General features: G+C 40.7%; 1 long non-coding RNA gene across 4 annotated transcripts in view; it reads left to right on the top strand.

Annotated features, from left to right (window-relative positions):
- The window catches only part of LOC130841823 (uncharacterized), a 230560-nt gene extending 211542 nt beyond the window's left edge, over window positions 1-19018 (top strand). For 2 of the 4 annotated variants that reach the window (XR_009050289.1, XR_009050290.1), the window contains one exon: window positions 18629-19018. This is a non-coding gene — a long non-coding RNA (uncharacterized LOC130841823). Of the gene's footprint in view, window positions 1-6825; window positions 12266-18628 lie in introns of those variants that run through there. The other 2 variants (XR_009050291.1, XR_009050288.1) reach the window with 1 other exon arrangement.
- Window positions 19019-19399: the final 381 nt, after the last annotated feature.

Genomic DNA, 19399 nt, shown 5'->3' with positions numbered 1-19399 from the left:
CCTGCCAGAGTGGGATTGCACGACCCCAGCCATTACCTCCTCCAAACTTTCTCTGCCTGGGCACCCTCCTGCCTGACAGGCTTGTATGCTCCAGCAGCCTCGGGAACATTTGCCAGTGGGTGGCAAGCATGCAGTGGTGGGGCTGAAGCCACAGCTGAGCCCCAGGGGCCGTATAATTAAGGAAGAAGAGCTGAAATCTCTCCTCGCAGCTGCACAAACTGCAGAATTACACCTTTGCTGATGGTTTCATAAATTCAGCACCTGTGGAACATTTTAATGGACAGCAAAGTTCTCTGGCAGCTGAGATGGCTCTGGCTTTAGCAGCTTTGGGCTTTGTGGGCACATACATATGGGGGTTGGGCCAGGCCAGAGTCTGAGCTGCCTCCATATCTCCCACAGTGGGTCCAAGTGCATGACTACTGTAGTTCTGGGAACTGACTTCAGTGTATCTGCACCAGTGGCCTGGTGAAAAGAATGCCTGAGAGTCACCAGGGCCAAGTGCAGGCACACCCACAGTTAAGGTGGGACTGAAAGCAGTGCCAACAACAGTGTATTTTGTGAGCCCACACAACAAGGGAAACGTGACACAATAGCCCCGGAGGAGGAATACTTAGAGGCTTCTCGCCCAGTGGAAGTGCTCCAATCCCACCTACCTCAAACTGCAGATCAGAAGCATATCTAAGAAATAGATCTGGGGGCCTCTACTCCAACAACTAGGGAGCAGACCCCAACTCTGACAGGGCAGTGACAACCACAGAGCAAAGGGGAGGCTGTGTTCAATATCCAGGGCAGGCTCTGGTCACTACAACACCAGTAAAACCCCCTATCAAGGGGATAATGGCCAGCATACACTTAGGAAAGGAGTGGCAGACATCCATTCTAAAAACAGCCCTCACACCAAAAAAATAAAATAAAAATTAAAAAAATATATTAAACCCATGCAGGCTACACAGGGCCATTCCCACATAAAAATAGCCCTCCAAGGCAGTCTGAGGGTCTGGCAACAGGAGGAAGAACCCCCAGAACAGTTAGCCCTGAAGGCCAGCAGGGCTTCAGTGAAGGAGCTCACATGCCTGGGGGAAACAGAAACTCCACTCTTGGAGGGTACTCACAAGGTCTCAGGTGCACTGGGACACAGCACAAAGTTGTACCTCCATAGGAGCCTGGGCTAGACCTACCAAGGGGTCTTTGAAGTTTTCCTGGGGAGGCAGGGGTTGGCTGTAGCTCACTGTGGGAGCAAAGACATTTGTAGTAGAAGCACCAGGAATATTAATTAGTGTGAGCTCTCCCAGAGGTTCCCATATTGGCAACAAGACCTGGCTCATCCAAAAGTCTGAAGACTCCAATACTGGAATGCCTCAGGTCAAACAACCAGCAAAACAGGAACAGAACCTAACCCATCAACAGACAGGCTGCCTAAAGTCATACTAAGCTCACAGCTGCCCCAAAACACACCACTTGACATGTCCCTGCCCACCAGAGTGAAAAGACCTAGCTTCACCCACCAATGGACAGGCACCAGTCCCTCAAACCAAGAAGTGTGCACAAGCACTGGGGCCAACCTCACCCACCAGGGAAAAGACATCAAAAGCAAGAGGAACTATGATCCTCCAGCCTGCAGAAAGGAGACCACAAACACAGTAAGTTAGACAAAATGAGATGGCAGAGGAATATGTTGCAGATGAAGGAGAAAGATAAAAACCTACAAGAACAACTAAATGAAGAGGAGATAGGCAATCTACCTGAAAAAGAATTCAGAGTAATGATAGTAAAGAGGATCCAAAATCTTGGGGGAAATGGAGGCACATAACAAGAAGCTATAAGAAATGTTTAAAAATGAGAAGATTTAAAGAACAAACAGAGATGAACAACACAATAACTGAAATGAAAAATACATTAAGAAAGAATCAATAGCAGAATAACTGAGGAAGAACTGCTAAGTGAGCTAAGAATGAAAAGAAATGAGAACAGTATTGGAGACCTCTGGGACAGCAATAAACACTCCACCATTCGCATTATAGGGGTCCAAGAAGAAGAAGAGAAAGAGAAAGAACCTAAGAAAATATTTGAAGAGATTATAGTTAAAAAGTTCCCTAACATGGGAAAGGAAATAGCCACCCAAGTCCAAGAAGCACAGAGAGTCCCATATAGGATAAAGCCAATGAGGAACATACCAAGACATGTATTAATCAAACTAACAAAAATTAAATACAAAGAAAAAATATTAAACAAGGGAAAAGCAACAGATAGACAAGGGTATCCCCATATGGTTATCAGCTGATTTTTCAGCTTTAAAGTGATGAAAGGGAAAAACCTACAAACAATCAAGAATACTCTACCAAGCAAGGCTCTCATTCAGACTCAACAGATAAATCAAAAGCTTTACAGACAAGCAAAAGCTAACAGAATTCAGCATCACCAAACCAGCTTTGAATCAAATACTAAGGGAAATTCTCTAGGCCTCAGCAGGGTAAAGAGGCCAAAACCAGAAACAAGAAAATCACAAAATGAGAAAGCTCGCTGGTAAAGGCAAACATACAGTGAAAGTAGGAAATCATCCACACACAAATAATATATCAAAACCAGCAACCGTGAGAAGACTACAAATGCAGGAAATGGGAAATGCATTTGAAATTAAGAGATCAGCAACTTAAAGCAAACTTTTATATGTATATATCAAAACCTCCTGGGAAATGCAAATCAAAAAACAACAATAGATACACACACAAAAGAGAGAAAGCAACCCAAACACAATGCTAAACATGTTCATCAAACCACAAGAGAAGAGAACAAAAGAGGAAAGGAAGAAAAAAGACCTACAAAAAACCCCATAACAATTTAAAAAAATGGAAATAGGAAAATACATGTTGATAAATACTCCAACCAAATAATGCATAAATGATCCAACCAAAAGACATAGACTGGCTGAATGGATACAAAAATAAGACCCATATACATGCTGTGGACAAGAGATCCACTTCAGACCTAGGGACACATACGGACTGAAAGTGAGGGGATGGAAAAATATATTCCATGCAAATGGAAATAGAAAGCTGGAGTAGAAATACTTATGTCAGAAAAAAAAATAGACTTTAAAATAAAGCCAATTACAAGAGACAAGGAATGACACTACATAAGGATCAAGAGATCAATACAAGAAAAGATATAACAATTGTAAATATTTATGCATCCATCATAGGAGTGCCTCAATATAAAAGGCAAATACTAACAGCCCTAAAAGGGGAAATCAACAGTAACACAATAATAGTGGGGGAAATTAATATCCCACTTCCACCAATGGATAAATCATCCAGACAGAAAATCAATAAGGAAACACAAGCCTTAAATGACACATTAGATTGGATGGACTTAATTGATATTTATAAGGCATTCCATCCAAAAGTAGCAGAATATACATTCTTCTCAAGTGCACATGGAACATTCTCCAGGATAGATCACATCTTGGGCCAGAAATTAAGACTTGGTAAATTTTAGAAAATTGAAATAATATCAAGCTTCTTTTTCAAACACAACAGTATGAAATAAGAAATCAGTAACAGGAAAAAAAGCTGTAAAAAACACAAACACTTAGAGGCTAAACAATATGTTACTAAACAACAAAGGGATCATTGAAGAAATCAAAGAGGAAATTAAAAAAATACCTAGAGGCAAACGACAAGAAAAGCACAATGACCCAAAACCTATGGGATACAGCAAAAGCAGTTTTAAGATGGAAGTTTATAGCAATACATTCTTAACTCAGGAAACAAGAAAAATCTCAATAAACAGCCTCATCTTACACCTAAAACAACTAGAGAAAGAAGAACAAACAAAACCCAATCTTATTAAAAGGAAAGAAACCTAAAAGATCAGAGCAGAAATAAATGAAATAGAGACAAAAAATAGCAAAGATCAATGAAAGTAAAAGCTGGTTCTTTGAGAAGATAAACAAAATTGATAAACCTTTTGCCAGACTCATCAAGAAAAATAGGAAGAAGACTCAAATCAATTCTCTTTGAAATGAAAAAGAAGTTACCAATGACACCACAGAAATACAAAGTGTCATAAGAGACTGTTACAAGCAACTATATGCCAGTAAAATGGACGACCTAGAAGAAATGGACAAATTCTTAGAAAGGTACAACCTTCCAAGACTGAATCAGGAAAAAATAGAAACTATGAACTGACCAATAACAGGAACTGAAAGTGAAACTATAATTTAAAAACTTCCAACAAACAAAAGTCCAGGACCAGATGGCTTCACAGGTGAATTCTGTCAAACATTTAGAGAAGACTTAACACATATCCTTCCAGGGTGGGGGGAGGGGGGAAGATGGCGGTGTAGTAGAATAATGTGGGGTGCATCTCTCTCCGCAAATGCATCAGGAATACATAAAAAAATGCAATAATTCCCACAGAACTGACTGAACACTAGCAGAAGACCTTGGACACCAGAAAGGACTGCAAAGATGCCAACATAACTGGGTAGGATGAAGGGGGGAAAAAGGAGAAAGAGGAGGAGAGGAAAGGAAAGGGATGTGTCCTACACCCTGGGGCAGGGGGAGCTGAAACAGAGGAGAGATTGCCAAATTCGGGGAAACCCCCCTTATCTGATGGGGAAACCCCCTTTCCAATGGGGAATTTGATTCAGTCAGAAGGGAGGCATTTGGGACTGTCCAAAGAGGGTAAAATGGCCGATCTGTGGCAGATGGGAAAGAGTGAGAAACACACAGGGGGTCTGTACCATGGCCCTGCATGTCCTGGACTAAGATGTGGGTTCACAGCTGCACAGGGGGTCTGGGAGCTGGAACATGGGAACTGGAGAACCGGTTCAGGGTGAGAAACATTGTTGCTGTGGGGAGATGGACTGAGAGGACAGGAGGGAAGAAATCCACAGTGGAGAATGCCTACCACAGAAAGAAGGGTGGCCACAGTGGCGCCACACTACTGTTAAGTCACAAGCAGGAGGAGGAACCACTGTTGTAGCCTCTCTTTCAGTGCCTGTGACAAACAAAGGGAGGCCCCTTCTGAGCCTTGCTGTCACAGTTGACAAGGGATAGAAAGAGCCCCCTGGGGGGTCTGGCCTGGTGTGCCTGCTGCCAAGAGCCAGAAGTCCACAGAGTGGGCCAGCTCTGGAGATAATCTGCTTACACCCAAGCCTGCTGGCTTCCCTGTGCAATAGGGACCACCACCACCACCAGGGCTCCCACAACCCAGGCAGGGAGCTGCTCACACACAGGGGAAGGAGCCGCTATTGTACCCTTTCTCTCCCCACACACCAGCTCCTACAGACAAACAATAAAGGAAGCTCCTCTGGTCAAAGAGTAATACAAAAAGCCCCCAAGGGCTGCCCCTCAGGCGCCTTGCACCGGGCACCAGTAAAGAACAACACTAAAGCCAGATTTCCTATACCCATGTCACCAGCATCCCTGCACATTTAGTGTCATCCCCAGGGCTCCCGCAATCCAAGCAGGGGACTACTGTTGAGTCACATGCAGGGAGAGGAGCCACTATCAAAGCTTCTCTCTCCCCACACACCTGTGTCTGCAGATGAACAGTAAAGGAAACCCTCACTGAGGCAGACCCAAAGCGCTCCAAGGCAGCCTCAGGACCAGGTTCAGGTGGTTAGACTAAATACAGAAGCAGGGAAAAAATCAAAGCTGAACATCAGGGACAGAGGAACAAAGAAAGAGATTCTAAAATCTTTCCATCAGATATACGTGCTGCAGACTGAATCTCCATGATCAGCTAGGTAGACTTTGGAATATCTTTGGAATATGTGAGTAGACAATGAACCTTCCAACAAATGAAAAAAGTCTAGCTCTGGCAGCTGTGGACTGTGGGAGCAAGCACACACAGGAATTGGGCAAGATCAGAGCCTCAATTGGCCCCACAGCACCCACAGCATACCCAGAGTCCAACCCAGAGGCAGTGGAGGACCTCTTGAGGAGGCAAAAGTGCACTGAGGCTCAAGGCATGTACAAGGACACTTACAGCTGAGATGCCAGGGAAACAGAATTATTATTATTAATTCTCTTAATCTGACCCTTTCTGTTGTCAGTTCTAGCTATATTTTTTAATTACAAACTTAGTCCTAAGGCATCTTCACATTTTATAACTTATTTTTCACTCTATTTTTTACTTTTATTTTTATTTTTAGCAATTTTATATATTTCTATTTCTAGCTAGCTTTTTTGTAGTGCCAAGTTTATCTCACCTTTCTTCTTTTCTTCTTTATCTTTAATACATTTCTATTTTTTTCTTTTTCTTTTTATATTTCCAGTCATACTATGCTCTTCTGTTGATCCATGTTTTATCCCCCTTTATTTTATTTTATCTTATTATACTTTTAATCAATATTATCGGTCTGCTCTATTTCCTTGCTTAATTCTTCAGATCACACACTGCTGTGGTTTTTGCTATTAGGTTTTTTCTTTATCTTAGTTCTAATTATAATTGTTTGATTTTCTTTTGGGGATCTTCAGTCTATCTGGTTATATATCTGGTTCATTATATCTGCTCCTTCTTTCTATTTGGTCACTGTTATATTTGGTACTCATTTTCACAATTTCTCTGGTTTCCTTTTTTGTTTTCTTTTGTTTTGTTTGTTTTGCTTTGCATTTTTGTTGGTTTTCTCTTTAATTGTCTGAATGGGTTCTGGGGTTCTTCTGTCAGGTTGTGCTAGTGCTCTATATGTTATTGGGTTCTGTTTTTGTTTTTCTTATGCATGTATGTGTTTCCTTGATTAAGTATTTGTTTCTCTGACTTAATGTTTTACCATTAATATGGGCCTCTGATAGTATTTTTGCACCCCTTTATTGCCAGGACTAGCGAACTCTGGCGTTTGAATTCCTCAACCAGAAGTCAAGTCGGAGGCACTGGGAAGGGAGCACTGAGTCAAGGATGCTAGACCACTAGAGAGTCCTCAGTCACAGGGAATATTCACTGCAGAGAAATCTCACAGAGGCCTCTATCAGAGTCTAAGACCAGCTTCACCCAACTGCCTGCAACTGCCAGTGCTTGATACCTCACACCAAACTACAAACAAGACAGGAACACAAACCCATACAACAGCACACAGACTACCTAAAGCCATGTTAAGCTCACAGATACCGTAAAACAAACCACCTGACATGGCCCTGCTCATCAGAGGGAAAAGACTCAGATCCACACACCAGAAAGCAGGCACCAGACCCTCCCATCAGGAAGCCTACTCAAGACACTGGACCAACCCCATCACAGGGGGCAGAGAACAAAAACAAGAGGAATTACTACTAGGCAGCATAGGGAAAGGAGAGAGCAAATACTGTAAATTAGACAAAATGAGAAAACAAAGAAATACCTTGCAGGCAAAGGAGCAAGATAAAAACCCACAAGACCAAATAAATGAAGAGGAAATAGGAAAATTGCCTGAAAAAGAATTCAGTGTAATGATGGTAAAGATGATCCATATTCTCAAAAAAATAAAATAGACAAAATACAAGAAACATTTAATGAGATCTTAGAACTACAGAGCAAAGAAATAGTAATGAACAATACAATAACTGAAATTAAAAACACTCTAGATGGTATAAACAGCAGAATAACTGAGGCAGAAGAATAAGTAAGTGAGTTGGAAGATAGAAGGGTGGAAATAACTGCCACAGAGCAGGAAAAAGAAAAAAGAAAAAAATAGAATGGAAGACAGTCTCAGATACCTCGGGGAAAACATTAAGCGCACCAACATTCGATTCATAGGCATCCCAGAAGAAGAGGAAAAAAAGAAAGGGTCTGAGAAAATATTTGAAGAGATTACTGTGGAAAACTTTCCCAATATGGGAAAGGAAATAGCCAGTAAAGTTCCAGAAGCATGGAGAATCCTATACAGAATAAACCCAAGGAGAAACACACTGAGGCACATATTAATGAAAATATTGAAAATTAAACACAAAGGAAAAATATGAAAAGAAGCAAGAGAAAAGCAACAAATAACATATAAGGGAAAACCCATAAGGATAACAGCTGATCTTTCTGCAGAAACTCTGCAGGCCACAAGGGAGGGACAGAAAATACTTAAATCTTGGTAGAGAAAAACCTACAGCCAAGAACACTCTACCCAGCAAGAATCTCATTAAGATTAGACAGAGAAATCAAAAGCTTCACAGACAAGCAAAAGTTAAGAGAATTCAGCACCACTAAACCAGCCTTACAAAAATTGCTAAAGGAATGTCCTTAGGCAGGAAACACAAGAAAGGGAAAAGACCTACAAAAACAAACCCAAAACAATTAAGAAAATGGTAATAGGAACATACATGTCAATAATTACCTTAAATGTAAATGGATTAAATGCTCCAACCAAAAGACAGAGACTGGCTGAAAGGATACAAAAACAAGACCCGTATATATGCTGTCTACAAGAAACCCACTTCAGCCCTAGGGACACATGCAGACTGAAAGTAAAGGGATGGAAAAAGATATTCCATGCAAATTAAATTCAAAAGAAAGCTGGAATAGCAATACTCATATCAGACACATTAGACTTTAAAGACTATTACAAGAGACAAGGAAGGACCCTACATAATGATCAAGGGATCAATCCAAGAAGAAGATAGAACAATTGCAAATATCTCTGCACCCAACATAGGAGCACCTCAATACATAAGGCAAATGCTAACAGCCATAAAAGGGGACATCAACAGTAACACAATAAGAGTAGCAGATTTTAACACCCCACTTACATCAATAGACAGATCATCCAAACAGAAACTAAATAAGAAAACACAAGCTTTAAATGACACATTACACCATCTCGACTTAATTGATATTTATAGGACATTCCATCCAAAAATGACAGAAAACACTTTCTTCTCAAGTGCACACAGAACATTCTCCAGGATAGATCACATCTTGGGTCACAAATCAAGCCTCAGTAAATTCAAGAAAATTGAAATCATATCAAGCATCTTCTCTGACCACAATGCCATGAGACTAGATATCAATTACAAGAGAAAAAGATTGCAAAAAATACAAACACGTGGGAGCTAAACAATACACTATTAAACAACCAAGAAATCATTGAAGAAATCAAAGTGGAAATCAAAAGATACCTAGAAACAAATGACAATGAAAACACAACAACCCAAAACCTATGGGTTACAGCAAAAGCAGTTCTAAGAGGGAAGTGTATAGCAAAACAATTCTACCTCAAGAAAGAAGAAAAATCTTGAATAAACAACGTAAGCTTACACCTAAAACAATTAGAAAAAGAACAACAAAAAAAATACTTAAAGTGAGCAGAAGGAAAGAAATCATAAAGACTAGATCAGAAATAAATGAAAAAGAAATGAAGGAAACAATAGCAAAAATTAATAAAACTAAAAGCTGGTTCTTTGAGAAGATAAAGAAAATTGATAAACCATTAGCCAGACTCATCAGGAAAAAAAGGGAGAAAACACAAATCAACAGAATTAGAAATGAAAAAGGAGACGTAACAACCGACACTGCAGAAATATAAAAGATCATGAGAGCCTACTTCAAGCAAGTCTATGCCAATAAGTTGGATAACATAGGAGACATGGATAAATTCTTAGAAAAGTACAACCTTCCAAGACTGAACCAGGAAGAAATAGAAAATCGCAACAGAACAATCGCAAGTACTGAAGTTGAGACTGTGATTAAAAATCTCCCAGCAGACAAAAGCCAAGGGCCAGATGGCTTCACTGGCAAATTCTATCAAACATTTAGAGAAGAGCTAACACCTATCCTTCTCAAACTCTTCCAAAATATAGCAGAAGAAGGAAGACTCCCAAACTCATTCTCCAAGACCACCATCACCCTGATACCAAAACCAGGCAAAGACGTCACCAAAAAAGAAAATTAGAGGCCAATATCACTGATGAATATAGATGCAAAAATCCTGAACAAAATTCTAGCAAACAGAATCCAACAGCATATTAAAAAGATCATACATCATGATCAAGTGGGGTTTATCCCTGGAATGCAAGGATTCTTCAATATACACAAATCAATCAATGTGATACATCATATTAACAAATTGAAGGATAAAACCATATGATCATCTCAATAGATGCAGAACAATCTTTTGACAAAATTCAACATCTGTTTATGATAATAAGAAAAACTCTCCAGAAAATGTGCATAGAATGAAATTATCTCAGCACAATGAAAGCCATATATGATAAATCAACAACCAGCATCATTCTCAATGGGGAAAAACTGAAAGCATTCCCTCTAAGAACAGGAACAAGACAAGGCTGCCCACTCTCACTACTGTTATTCAACATAGTTTTGGAAGTGTCATCCACAGAACTCATAGAAGAAAATGAAATAAAAGAATCCAAATTGGAAAAGAAGAAGTAAAATTGTCACTCTTTGCAGATGATATATTTTCCATAGAAAACCCTAAAGATGCTACCAGAAAACTGCTAGCACTAATCCATGATTTTAGTAAATAGCAGGATACAAAATTAATGCACAGAAATCTCTTGCATTCCTATACACTAACAACAGAAGAGCAGAAAGGGAAATTAAGGAGACACTCCCATTTACCATTGCAGCAAAAAGAATAAAATACCTAGGAATAAACCTGCCTACGGAGGCAAAAGACCTGTATCCAGTAAACTATGTCACTGATGAAAGACATCAGAGACAATACAAACAGATGGAGAGACATACCATGTTCTTGGATTGAAAGAATCAACATTGTGAAAATGAGTATCCTACTCAAAGCAATTTACAGATTCAATGCAATCCCTATCAAATTACCAATGGCATTTTTCACAGAGCTAGAACAAGAAATTTTACGATTTGTATGGAAATACAGAAGACCCCGAATAGCCAAAGCAATCTTGAGAAGGAAAGACGGAGATGGAGGAATCAGACTCCCTGACTTCAAAGGCTACAGTGATCAAGACAGTATGGCACTGGCACAAAAACAGAAATACAGATTAATGGAACAGAATACAGAGCCCAGAGATAAACCCATGCTCATATGGGCACTTTAACTTTGACAAAGGAGGCAAGAATATACAATGGAAAAAAAGTCTCTTCAATAAGTGGTGCTGGGAACATTGGACAGCTACATGTAAAAGAATGAAATTAGAACACTTCCTAACACCGTACACAAAAATAAACTCAAAATGGATTAAAGACCTACATGTAAGGCCAGACACTATAAAACTCCTAGAGGAAAACATAGGAAGAACACTCTATGACATAAATCAAAGCAAGATCCTAGAATAATGAAAATAAAATAAAAAATAAACAAATGGGACAATGAAACTTTAAAGTTTTTGCACAGCAAAAGAAGCCATAAACAAGACTAGAAGACAACCCTCAGAATGGGAGAAAATATTTGTCCATGAAGCAATGGACAAAGGATTAATCTCCAAAATATACAAGCGGCTCATACAGCTTAATACCAAAAAAGCAAATAAACCAATCCGCAAATGGGCAGAAGACCTAAATAGACATTTCTCCAAAGAAGACATGCAGATGGCTAACAAACACATGAAAAGATGCTCAACATCATTAATCATTAGACAAATACAAGTCAAAGCCACAATGAGGTATCACCTCACACCAATCAGAATAGTTATCATCAAAAAATCTAGAAACAATATATGCTGGAGAGGGTGTGGAGAAAAGGGAACCCTCCTGCACTGTTGGTGGGAATGTAAGCTGGTACAGCCACTATGGAACACAGTATGGAGGTTCCTTAAAAAACTAAAAATAGAACTACCATATGACCCAGCAACCCCACTTCTGGGCATATACCCTGATAAAACCATAATTCAAAACGAAACATGTACCACAATATACATTGCAGCACTATTTACAATAGCCAGGACATGGAAGCAACCTAAATACCCATCAACAGATGAATGGATAAAGAAGATGTGGCACATATTTACAATGGAATATTACTCAGCCATAAAAACGAATGATATTGAGTTATTTGTAGTGAAGTGGATGGAACTAGAGTCTGTCATACAGAACAAAGTAAGGCAGAAAGAGAAAAACAAACACCCTTCGCTAACGTATATATATGGAATCTAAAACAATGGTACTGATGAACCCAGTGACAGGGCAAGAATAAAGATGCAGATGTAGAGAATGGACTTGAGGACACAGGGTTGGGGTGGGGGGTGGCGAAGGGGAAGCTGGGATGAAGTGAGAGAGTAGCATTTACATATATACACCGCCGAATGTAAAATAGATATCTAGTGGGAGGCTGCGGCATAATACAGGGAGATCAACTCAATGATAGGTGTTGACTTAGAGGGGTGGGATAAGGAGGGTGGGAAGGAGTCGTGGGAGGGAGGGGTTATGGGGATATATCTATAAATACAGCTGATTCACTTTGATGTATCTCAAAAACTGGCACAACAGTGTAAGATAATTATATGCCAATAAAGAGCTTAAAATAAATGTGGTATATCCAAGGAGTTACCTGATTGTCCAGTGGTTAGGACTCAGTGCTTTCACTGCCTTGGCCCAGGTTTATTCCCTGGTCAGGGAACTAAGATCCCGCAAGCCTTGCAGTGCAGGCAAAAAAAAAAAAAAAGTGGTGTATCCACAAAATGAAATATTGTTCAGCAATAAAAGGGAATGAAGTACTGATACATGCTACAATATGCATGAAGCTTGTAAACATGATAAGTGAAAGGAGGCAGACACTGAAAGCCCCATATTTTATGATTCCATATGTATTAATTAAGCAGAATAGACAAATCCATGGAGACAAAGTGTGGATTTGTGATTTCCATGGGCTGGGGGAAGGGGTATGTAGACTGTCTGCTTAGTGGGTATGGGGTTTCCATTTGGGATGATGAAAAAATTTTTGACCTAGATAGTGCTGATGGTTTCACCAAAGTGTAAGTGTAGTTAATGTCACTAAATTGTACACTTTAAAATGGTTAATATCATATTATGTGTATTTTGCCACAATGAAAAAATAATAATAAAGTTTAAAAAAAGGAGATTCCCCAAATCTTCAAAAGCAAAAACTGAAAGAATTCATTGTATGCTGACCTGAATGATTTACTGATGTGTGCTGCAACATGTATGAACCTTGATACCTTTATGATAAATGAAAGAAACCAGACCCCAAAAAAAGTACATATTGTACAGTTCCATTTATATATGAAATGTGCCAAATAGGCAAATCCACAAAGACCGAAAGCAGATTTGTGGTTGCCAGGGCTTGGGGGAGGGAAAGAATGATGAGTGACTTTTAATAGGTACAGGGTTTCTTTTTGGAGTGAGTAAAATATCCTTGAATTAGATAGTTGTGATAGTTGCATAATTGTGTATGTTAAGAACCAGTGGATTTCACATTTTAAAAGGGTAATTTTTTTCATGCATTATATCTCAAAAAAAAAAGAGAAATGACCCAGCTTTGGTAAGAAAATTGGGGGGTCCCTCTTCTTCTATTAGGAGAAAGCGAGTGGCAGGATTTGGATTTCACAGTGGTAAATAGTAATGCATCTGAGAGAGACTAACAGAGGTTAATTCGTAGGTGAAACGTGTTGTTTGTTCTCATTCAGTAGTAATGTCTTTGCTGTGTGAGAAATTAAGAGCTGAAGTCTGGATCCTAGAACTAATTCAGCAGAAGCATCAGCAAGTTTTACAGTGGCAGCTCTTGCCTATGGCAAAAGTGGATAAACCTTTGCATCTAGGTCCTAGTATACAGTGGTTTTTGGTGGGTCCCATGAAGCCTAAGCATTTTTCCTGATGCACAAGTAGACAAACAGTCTTTTTTGTACTTAAAGATGCCTAGGAAAGGAGGCTATTGAGAAGACTTCTTAAGGTTACAGAAGACCTGTTCATGTTTGGATTCCCAGAGGAGTCTTTTACTATGGACTTAGTCAATTCATAAAGAGGTGTCAAAATATCAGAAAAAACTTGACAACCATAGCCTAAATATCCAGTGAAACCTAGAAATCCCCACAACTGTCTTACAATATGTGTTTTTTGAGGGGTCTGGCTTTCTTTCCTTCTTTCTTGCTTGCTTGCTTGCTTTCATTTTCTTTCATTTTCTTTCTTCAGATCTTTATTGGAGTATAATTGCTTTACAATGTTGTGCCAGTTTCTGCTGTACAACAAAGCGAATCAGCTGTATTTATACATATATCCCCATATCCCCTCCCTCTTGAGCCTCCCTATCCCACCCCTCTAGGTCATCACCAAACACCGAGTTGATCTCCCTGTGCTATGCAGCAGCTTCCCACTTGGCCACTTTCATTTAGCATAATGGTATCAAGTTTCATCCTTGTACAACATATCAGTACCTCATTCTTTTTGATAGTTAAATAACACTCCATTGTATGTGTGTACCACATATTTATCCATTTGTCATTGATAGATATTTGTGTTGCAAAGAGAAAGAGCTGATGTAGGAAGACAACTCGAAGGCAAGGAGTGGGATCACTGACTAGGGAAATGAATCTAGTTGGTTGTTGCTTAACTTTGTCAAATTTCTCCTTGACTTTGGCCAAAGAATCTTTTAGTGATACAATTTCCAAATCAGAATTTTGTTTGAAAGCTTTTTCATACCAATAAAAAAATGCTTCCCATTGGACCTGAGAAATATTATTCCTTTTCTTTTCTAAGGAGCCTCACAAATGAATGGTTTTGTTCAATTCAAGTGTTCCCCATTGAAATCCTAAACCATCCTTGATGAAGTTATTCCTTTTAGAGAAATAGGTTCAGTTAGAATTATAAAGAGAGTAGATATCTATATCTATTTCTGTATCTGTATCTATATATCTATATATCAGGAGTTTTTTCTAGAGGACGAGAGAATTTAAAAGTATACCGCTTTGTGAAAAGTAGCTACAGTTAGTTGAAAATACAATTTGTGTCTCAGGCACCCCCAACCTAATGGTTGGCCACCTCTGAATGTGAAGTCCGTGAGATCTGTCTAGGGGAATGGATTCGTGATCTCTGGAAGAAAAGAATTTCTCCTCAGGATCAATAACAAGTTGTTGCTCAGGTTTAAGTAAAAAGCAACAGTTTATTAGAGAGCAGTTAGAGAGAGTACAGTAGCTTCTGGCACAGACACCAGAAGGGGGTGGAGAGACCCCCAAGGGGGTGTACATGTGTGTCTTATATACCCAAAAAAGAAGTGTCAATAAGATTTAGGCTGTCTCCACGCAAGTTTCACAAACTTTTAGGTAAACACCAAAGAGATTTAAAGTAAGAGTTTTAAAATTTAGTGAATGCCTCCCTGCACCTGTTAACCATCACTCCGGTTCAGTTTGTGTGTTTAGGGGATTAAGAGGAAGGGTTGTAAATTGGGTGATTAGGAGAAAGGGTCATAAATTTCAAGATACCATGAGATGTATACAACAGGACCCATAAATTCTTCTAATTGGGTGTCTCTTCTTGCTTAAGCTTATCTTATTCCCATCACATTCCTCTCAAATGCAGACCCAAAAATTTGTGCCACCAGGCAGATGGAAAGCCAAAGAGAATGCTCTCTCTGAATGAAAGCCAAGTTCTCAGGACAAAAATATCAGAACGGAAGGAGAACTTTATCCTATTTTACTGGTGACTCACAGCAAATTTCATCTTGATGGAACCGGTCCATTAAAAATTAAAACTCATTGGCTTGTGAGACTTTATAGGACCTGCTTCAGTGTTCTACCCATGATTCTCCTTATGACATTTTTAAACAATACAACACAAAGTAGAGGCACAAAAGACAGAAAAACTGGATGAAAGGAAAGTCCTATTTATACCAAGGATGCCAAATAAATGTTAGCCAATATCAAAACCCAGATAGCAAACAGAATAGACAAGGAACTTAAGACAAAAATAATGGAGTTCATACCTGGTACTGACTTACAAAACCTGTGTAGACTTGACATGTAGTGAGCAGTAAAGCACAAGGGCCCTACATGGGTGCTGCACCTGGTCTAAGGCTGGGGTACTATAGGATGAGCAGTGTAAATCATGTCTGGGTGAAGCCTCTAGGAGAACCATAGAAGTAAACTAAGATCACCCATATGAGAATAAACAGGCTATTTTTTCAGACCTTATGTTTGGTGGAGCTCAGAGGCTACCAGTGGAGTGGGAAAGCTTTCTCACAGGGGAGTCAAAAAAGGGGAGGATTCAGGTATGCTCTTATTAGAAGTTGTTGGCATGGAGAAGCTGGAAGCAGGCTAACAAGAAGCTGGAAATCTTATGTGGTTGGTTTTGGGAGCACATTTGGTTTTTCCTGGTTGGTCCTGAGTTGGAAATGGAACAAAAATAGGGAAATTGGTAATCATTGACCAAGTTAGGACCATTCTGAGCCAATTGCTGCAGAGATTGTAGTTTGGCTTCCTGGGCTGATCGCTGCAGTTTATGGTTTGGTTTCCTGGGCTTCTTACCTGTGTCAGAGTTCTACTGACATATATCTGGCCACTCTCTGTTTGTATATTCAGTGTCTCAGTGACAAGTACAAAGAGCATCAGAGCCCAGATAAATCAGAATCTGGCCATCTAGCTGTGGCCATATGTACACACAACAGATATTAAATTCTTTGCTCTCAGGGCAAAGTGAAGCCAGAGAGCAAAGCCAACAGGCAGAAGACCAGCAGGGTCCTGTAACACTAAGGTACTTCAGAAGACAGAATATTGGATGCCCTCTGCTGCTGTGCCTGCCCTGTGAGAGAAAGTAACAGGGAGAAAAGGGGACTTCTCCAGGGTCTCTGTGGGGAGACCACTTGAGGCCCCTAACTTAGAGACATCAGAAGAGTGATGGTATCATTGCTGCCAGTTATGGGTTGCTATCAGCCCACCACCTCTCTGAGACTGAGGTAGTAACTCAGAGGGCATGGGGATGACTTCACATGCTTTGGAAATCCTGCTCATTTTCCTAGGGCCACCGCCGAGGAGAGATAGGAAAGGGGGACTGACACTGTGTTCTCGAGTTTTGCACCCCAAAGTTTGCCCCTCTGTTAATTCCTGGACTATCTCTGGGGCCAGTGGAGCTACAACTGTGGGCATGTGGGATCTACACGGGAACCCGAGAGAAAGCTCCACTCTGAATGGCACCCTGGCACCTCCAGGTCTATCCCTTCATGTCTGTCTGGGACCCCTGCAAGACATGTCCCTAGATTCTGTGGTCCACAAAGGCCCAGAGGTTGCAGGATATCTGTGTCCTCCCCTATGTATGTAGTCTCTCCTCCCAGCATATACACTCCTGAATTTGGCTAGTCCCCACCCAAAGTTTCAGCGGTGGGATCCAGGCTTGGTCTTTTGGACCAAAGCGGTGAAAATTAATGCTGCAGCTCCCATAGTAGCCTTGGTAAGAAGGCCTACTCTCTGGCTGCTCACATTTTTAATTTAATTTAATTTTTTTGCTTCACATGTGATAGAAAACAGAACCACCTGTCCAACTCCATCCCACTCCCCCACCGAATCATGAAAGCTCAGTGTTTCAGACCCGAGGCAGAAGGTTAGACAGGGAGGAGGAGAAGGGCTACTCACATGCTCCAGAAAATCGTGGAGTTTGTTCTCAACTAAAAGCCCTTAGTTGTTCAGAGAATGCACAACAGTACAGTGGTTCTGCATCCTTGGAAAGTACAAGTTGCTTAGGGTAACGCAGCTCACCCATTGCCTTCTCTCTCCCAGCGCTAGTCAGTAACCCAAATTCCAATTAGGGAGAAGTATATTAGACATCCCCAAGGCAGATTTCCATAGAACCTTTGAAGAGATTCAGGATTCAGATAGACTGCAAGAGTTGTAGCTATACCTTGGTAGCTATTTCTCAGGCCTCCTGCTCTTCTCCCAGGGCCTGTTCAGGATCATTTCTCTTGTTCAGGTTTCCTTCTTGTTTTAAGTGTTCCAACTCTCCCAGGAACTATTACACTTATTCTTCAAAAGCACAATAGCTACATCTGGTAGCTAGATTGGTTGGGCTATGATTATTTTCTGCCACAATAATTCTTCAGGAGGCTATTGTGTAGGTTACAGCATGCCTGGATAGTCATACACTTGCTGGGAGTGTAAATTGATGAACTCTTTCTGGAGGGAATCTTGGCAATGTGAAAATATCAAATGCACATATCTTTCACTCAGCTTTTTTTATTGTTAAAAATTTCTATGGATGTTCATTCAACAAATATCTGAATGCCTACAATGTGACAAGCAATCTTCTAGGTTCCGGTTATACTTGCAAAAGTGCCCCAAGGTATATGGACAAAGATGTTCATTGCATCAGTTTGTAATAGCAAAGAAATAGAAACACAGCATCAATCAGTAAAGGCACAGTTAATGCCTTTACAGACTCAATATGTCTATATGATGAAACACAAAACTGCCAATTAAAAACAGTTTTTTACATACACCAGTATATCGTGATATAGAAGGATCTCCAAGATAAATGAAGTAATTCAGTAAGACACATAGCTGTATGCATAGTATTTTTCTTTATATAAATAAAAATGTATGACAATATGCAAAAACAAAAATCCATGTATATGCATATTTTTTCCTCCAAGGAATCAAAAGAAACTGCTAACAGTGGTCATTTCTAAAGAGAGGAACTTTAGGGGAGGGTGGCTTTTACTTTTCTTTTTGTAACATTTCTGTATTCTAACCATGTCCATACATTATTTTTACTTAATGAAAAATGACAGAGAGAGAAAAGATGGCGATGAAGTAGAGAGACGTGGAGTGCATCCCTCTCCACAGATGCGTTGGGAATGCACGGAAGGACGCAGTAATTCCCACAGAGAACCAGCTGAACACCAGCAGACAGCCTCGGACACCAGAAAGGACTGCAGGGAGCCTGACATAGCCGGTAGGGAGGCATCTACGACGGCTCAAAGAGGGTGAAGCAGCGGAGCTGTGGCAGACGGGAGGGAGTGAGAAACATACGAAGGGTCCGCAGCGCAGCTCAGCGTTCCGGGACGGAGACATTGATCCGCGGCTGAACGGAGGGTCCAGGAGCGGGAGCGTGGGAACCGGAGAGCTGGTTCAGGGTGAGAAACATTGTTGCCGGTAGGGTGACAGACCGAGAGGACAGGAGGGAGGAGGTCCGCGGAGAGGAGTGCCCATTCCTGAGAGCTGCCCGGCCATGATGGCGGCTGGAGGCTGCAGGCTCAGAGGCGGGGGGGAGGAGCTGCACGCATAGCCTCTCTCTCTCTTTCGGCGCCTCTGCAACAGGCAGTGGAGAGGCACCCGTGGGCCACCTAAGGTGCTCAGGGATAACAAGCACCCTCAGGCACTCGAGCGGGGCTAGATTAAAACCCCTTGCAATGCCAGCACCAGGGAGGCTGCCGAGAGAAAAAAAAAAAAAAATAACAGCATCAAAAAGAAAAAAACCCCGAGAGAGGCCCAACTCTAAGACTTTCTGTTTATGCCTGAGCCACCAGTGCCCTCTGCAACAGGCACCTCCAAGCCTGACT

This window comes from Hippopotamus amphibius, chromosome X, assembly GCF_030028045.1.
Source record: "Hippopotamus amphibius kiboko isolate mHipAmp2 chromosome X, mHipAmp2.hap2, whole genome shotgun sequence".
Classification (NCBI taxonomy): Eukaryota; Metazoa; Chordata; class Mammalia; order Artiodactyla; family Hippopotamidae; genus Hippopotamus; species Hippopotamus amphibius.
Note: the sequence above shows the minus strand (reverse complement) of the source record. Positions and strands in the feature narration are given on the sequence as shown.